We start from the raw sequence: 6,462 nt of genomic DNA on the forward strand, positions 1-6,462 counted from the left end.
CAAGCCCGGCATCGTTTACTGATCCTTATCCGGACGGGCAGTCACACCCACGGACCATTTATTGGATTTGTCCGAATGTCGAGAGGGTGCATACGCGGCGGATATAAAGTTTGGCATAGTTTTTCCTCGGGCGATGCAGGAGGGGTGGGAAATGATCGTCCCAAGTTCACTCAATTGTAGCAGGCACCATGCATTCAGGCTCACGGCTAAGTGTTCTCCCCGTGCAGTGCAACTCTGTCTCATTATCATATATATTAACTATAACATGACACTGCTACCAAATCTTTTCGCACATGTTGTGTCTAACCAGGATCGCCATTGTAGGGTCAGATTGAAATTCTTTAACCTTTCTACTATTTTCGCAATTCCCCTGCTTCTCCCGCAATTCTCCACTTTTTTATACATTTTATCATTTTTTACTTTTCCGGTGATAAGCAAGATAAAGCATATTTCAATATCAGTGCAAAGCTAAGCAAAATCTCAGAAAAAAGTTGAATTTTTACTTCAGCAAAGGATCACCACCTACAGGACATATTGAGAATGGGATGATTCTACATTGCTGATGCGTGAGGACGAAGGACGGATACAAATCGTCATTTAACTATTACAGCTAATTAGATTATTTAAAGTGTGAGAATTTTGGGGTATAAAGTACAATCCCTTTTCGATTTCTTAAAAAAAAAACGCATTTCAATCACATAGTTAATGATCTAATGGGGCTCTTTTAACATTCAGAGTACAGAGCGTTATGTAATATTCAACGGTGGCCAAAATGGGACACCACAACTGAAAAAGATTCTTCAGCCTTTTAATAATATTTCCTTAGTACATTTGCATCTACGGGATTTATTTTGCGTTAGCTTGCAAATTTTACCAGAAAAATTTAATAATGTACCAACACAATCCTCGCGTGAGAATTTCCAGAAAGACGAGTGTGTGCGCATCAATAAACTGATGGTAAATATCAATTTTATTATTTTAAGGACTCACTTTTGTGGATTGCTTGACATGAACGCTCATTGAGACGAAAACCGCAATTCCGCTGAAAAGCTCAAATTTTTAATAGGATAAGCACTAATAATTTTGGAATTTTACCGATTCGCTCATCCACGATAAAAATCTGAAGAGAGAAACATGGAACAGCTCATATGAACGTAAGCCTATATCTTCGTACTGAGAAGCCTCATGCCTGAGTGAGACAAGTAGAAAAAAGAATGGCCGTAAGGAATAAATGGCCAATGGATGCAAAAAAATATAACTGTATCTCCAGGAAACAGAATTAATTTTATCAGTGAGTGATAAAGCAACCTACATTTGGCCGAAGGCATATTGTAGTATCAAATTCAAATAAGAAAAAAACATGCAGATTTAACAAAAGACCTTCAGTTTTCTAATATCACAACAAAGAAGCCCGTAAATAAAATTAAAATTGAAAGAAAACTTCAAAGAACACCTATCTTCAACAAGTTGATACGAGTACCTTGATAAACATCGTGAAACTCGGCTGAATACATCAAAAAATAATATAAAAATCTCTAACTTATTATTATAACTATTAATTATTAAAATAAAAAGGAAAAGGACCACAAGTTATCACACTAAATTAAACTTAATCTGAGATGGCAATAAGAGGTACAATGTTAAAACCAAACAACAATTCTCGTCGTCTGAGCACCATCTAAAAAAGTATTTATTCACAAACAGTACCAACTACGTAATTATTTTTCAATTTGAATCTACAAAGCCATTAAGATTCTGAATAGCAGTTAGTAAAGCGCCGTTCGAAGGATAAATTGCGGGGAAACATTTTCATATTTATAGTTGTAGCTCAATAGGAAAAAATATAGGTGGAAGGCTAGGATCATGGGAGCTTTGATCAATTAAGTCGGTTCTGGTGACTGTATTCTCTATTTTTTATGAGGGATTCGCTTAAATTAGCGATGACGGAAATCGCTTAAGTACGCCGCTTTAAGCTGCATTGTTCTCCGAAACGTTCCAAGATTGTAAAATACACTGGACAGGAAAACATTCGCGGCACCGAGGAAATTCGATAGCCTCCGCAGAGCAAGGGTTGTACCCTGGAAACACTTGTAGCTCCAAAGCGAGAGACTGAGGAAACAAGCCCGGCCAATCGGCTACACTCAGACACGGATTATAAGGGCAATGATTCGAAATTCTCCCCAGCGAACTTATATCCTCTCGGGGCAAGATCATTACGCACTTTCTCTTCACACACCTATGCATCAAAGGATAAAAATCGAAAAATATTTTCATATTTTTTGCTATAGTTTAAAATGAAAGGCTAATATATTTAAGGGTGTCGGTGAGATTTTATTATCTATTTTTCATGTTCGTGTTGTCATTTTTCATGTGAAAGGCTGAGAATCATATTTCTGTCTGTCAATTTTTGTCTATTTTGAGATAACCACGACAACCGACTCCAAAATAGTCCATCTACCGAGAAATACAATGGTGCAAGTCACAGTTACACTTGGGATCGCCGGGTAGCTACACATACTGGGAGCCCTCAGCGCAGTTCCAACTTCTTTGCGAATTATTATTAAATTATCAAAAAACTTTAATTTCTGACCCATGCCAATGTGTTTCTTAGCCCTCCATATGTTTTCAAAGGTTACGACTGAACTAATTCGTGACGGAAATCAGTCAACTACGCAACTTGAAGATACACTGATCACACAAAAAGTCAAAGATTAAAATATACACGGGAAGGGAAAATACCATTTCAACAAGCGAGAACGTTGACTATCTCCGTAGATAAGTATTGACGAGAGTCTAGAGAAACAAGCCAGGGCAATCGACCATGTTCATACACAGATTATAAGAGCAGTGATTCGATATTCTCTCCCGAGCGTGGCAAAGGCATGCTCGGAGCAAGATCATCCAGCACTTTCTGATCACACTTCGATGCATCGCTGAATATGCAACACTCGAGGGAAGGAAAGGACGTACGAGGGAGGCAACTATAATACCCCTCGGATCCTTACATCAACCGCTGCAAGGAGATACTATCCTCTATTCAATTTTCCACTCTGCGTAGCACCAAAGAAACGCGTCGGTAGTAGTAGGCATCGCGAGCTGTTATATTCCCGCCTCGTCCTGCCGAAATAACTGCGGGGCATCGAGAGAGTGAGCACCTATTTGTGTGTGTTTCCCTGTTTAGAGAAAGCGAGTACCTACCTAAAGCAATCGATATGGACCTCTCTCCCTATCTCCTCATCCGCGGCTATTTAACATTCCCGAGCAGCACCTCCTATACAGCGTTATATGCCTTTGTGCGGCCCCGTTCGTATCATAATACGCTGCCCCCCCCCCCTCTCTCTCTCTCTCTCTCGACTTCGTGAACCGATGAACCAAAACGTACGCTCGGAACAATGGATTCAGGACGGCGAGGAGGGAACGGAGTGTGGCGAGAAAATAAGATGGGTAACTGGAACGGCTGAAGGTAACCAAAGAGGCGGGGGAGTATTGAGACGAGGGAGAGAAGGAGGTTGGGGTGTGGGTAAATTGGGGTGGGATATCGGTGCGGTATGGTGGATACTGGAAGGAAGGAAAGCGAAGAGGTGCTTTGGGGAGGAAGGAACGGATAGGATTGTGCCGAATGCATTCAAGTACACGTATTTGAGTACTCAGATGGTACTCGAGTGCCCAGAAAGGCGCTTGAATAGTCATACTTGCAGTGGCGTAGCTATGGGGGGATGAGGGCATAGATGAGTCACCCCCTCCCCCCACAAAGCGAGAAATTTTTAAAAGTATTTAAAAAATTTGTCCAGTCTGGACATTTAATAACTGCATCGGGTTAAAGTTAAGTTTTTAGTATCAAAATGATGTTCCAGGCATGTCATTTTTCAAAAGGTTTCACGGACTCCCCGTTACTTGGGATGGGGGTCGCCACCTCAGGCCACCCCATCCCCCCCAAAGCATATCCCTAGCTATGCATCATACTCACAACAGAGTACCCATGTCTTCGTCCGTGTATTCGAGTCAGGAGTGAACGCCAAAATGCATTGTGTAACCACCCACCCAACTTGTGCGAATATATGAACAGAAAATAGAACCTGCTCTGGTTTAATTCGTCCGTTCCGGTCCACCAAAATCGTTCATGCAATCAGACATTAGCTTGTTCGTGTTAGAGTATCGTGCAAAAAGCCTCTAGGATTGGAACGGGAAAATTAAGAAAAGCAAATGAGTTATCAGCAACTATATTTCCATTAACGTTTACACTTCGGTAGCAATATAGTAGTATTTAGTTTTCATCTAAGATTCAATTATTTTTTCCTCTACCTAGTACCGCGAAAAGTTCCATTTTTATCGTCAGCGTTGTGATTACGGTGTAATGAAGTAGTAAAAATAGAGAGTTGAGAGCAAACATGTCTGAAGATAATATTTTAGGAGCGTTATCAGAAAAAAATGAGTTCAATCACATTTATGTCCAAGTATCAGTAAAGATGCACTGACAATATAAAAAAAGATAAAAATAGTGATAAGAAGCGAATGAATCATTATATTTTCAAAAATGTAACTTTCATTTGAGATCTACTTATTATTATCGGATAATAGTTATTCCACCACAGCTGTGCAATGGCACGTGATTAGTCAAAGAGATGTAATTTGAAATGTATTGATTGAGATAATAAAAGTACAACGAATTTAAAAAATTAATGTTTGGTGTTTCTTAGTCTATTGGTCACCGTCGTTCATAGTGCGTCCTTCCTCTTTGAGTCATATGCCACATCCCCACACACTTAAAATAAGTTAGTTATTTTTTATTTGTCTACCAAAATATTCACTAGAAACAATTTATACGGTGAAAAAACGTCTACAGGTCAGCTAGTTTACTATATGTAACTGCGTTCCTAAATCTCTTGGGTCATTTTTCCAACAAAATTACGACCAATAACAGTAAATACATTCTTTGTCAAATTGTAATTGGGACGAGTAAATGATTGAAAATTTTTAAAATATAACAGTAAATAATCTAAAATATTTTTAACGGTACTTAACCTATATCCCTGCCTATGAGGAGGTGTAGATGAAGAGATGGGAGGTTTGAAGTAGAGGAGGGATCGGTTGGGTATGGCAGGTACGGAGGGAGGAAATAGAGAAGGTTCGTTCCTTCTTGGAGAGGGGGACTGGGGTGGTGCGGTGAGGTTAGGGTGGGTGTCGGGGGGGGGTCAAGAGTAAGGTAGAGCACATCCGTGCTTGCATGCTATAATTTTCCTGTTAGTGCCGAAGATGAAGTGGGTATAGTTACCCCATTGCGTAAAAGGCGACCTCTACGGAGGCGGGGATATGCGAACGGGGAAATGACGGCGGGCCGGGGTATATACACGCGCGGGCCAAGGGGGGCGGAAGGGGAATATATCCTCCGGCCCGTGGAGGAATGAACGAACCTCAGAGGCGCAGTTGCGGTCGACGAGCCGGGGTGAAGGTATTGTGCGCGAGCGATATTATGCACGGTATGGATGGAGAGGGTGCAGTTCGGCACCCGAGCCGACATTCGACCACTTAACCTCCGCTCCATCGAGAACGCCCGCGAGATAAGAAGAGAATGGGATGCTGGACGTGTACTCATATTAACAGGTACATTAATTATGACGGACCTCGGGTAATCTCGTGTTTTGCAAGTGGCTGGCTGCATTAGTCTGTGGCTGTGGTTGTGGCTATATTAGGGATATACTCGTAAAAATTAATTAACTTATTTATCGTTCCGGAGGCGCCCGCTACGATTAAATTGATGATTGTTTTTCGGGATAATTTCGCGTTGACTATTTTTTTCTGGACGACACTTTCGGGCGCGTTTCCAATCGTTCCGGGTTCCGAAGACGGTAGCTGGAACGGGCCCGAAACTGTCGTCCACCAAGAATAAGTCATCGCGCAACTATCCCGCAAAACAATCATATAATTAACTTATTCATTATGGGTATTCGTCTACATGAAACCCCGCCAGCCGTCTCAGGGGGTGTTTGGACAACAGCGGTAAACAAAAAAAAAAGATGGAAATAAAAATGCAATAAATATTTAAGAAAACACGCAGTTGCTCGCAGGAATAAAATATTTCCTGGTTTAATTTTGCTATCTATTCTCAATTCATAATTCAAATAATGATCTCTGCATTACTTCAGGATTCTCTTCTGCGTCAGCTTAGTTGTAGACAACAGTTTCGCTAGCTATCCTGCCAGCGTCTACAGGTCGAAGGTCTCAAAATAATAAAATTCAAATAATGATAAAAATTATATTTAAACTGGTTGCGGTTATTGTTTGGAGTAGATGTTCAGAAGCTGCTGCCACAGTAGATGAGACTGGCATGTAGACTTGATCAACTGGAGCTGGTTGGATGTTCAGTCGACTGGAACGGGTGGGCGGCTAGTCGACAGTGATTCGGTTGAAGCACGCACGCCAAGATAACAGCGGCGCGGCGAGACAGAGCAAAGCAGGTTCGGC

The sequence above is a fragment of the Ischnura elegans genome, chromosome 3, assembly GCF_921293095.1.
Source record: "Ischnura elegans chromosome 3, ioIscEleg1.1, whole genome shotgun sequence".
Taxonomy (NCBI): Eukaryota; Metazoa; Arthropoda; class Insecta; order Odonata; family Coenagrionidae; genus Ischnura; species Ischnura elegans.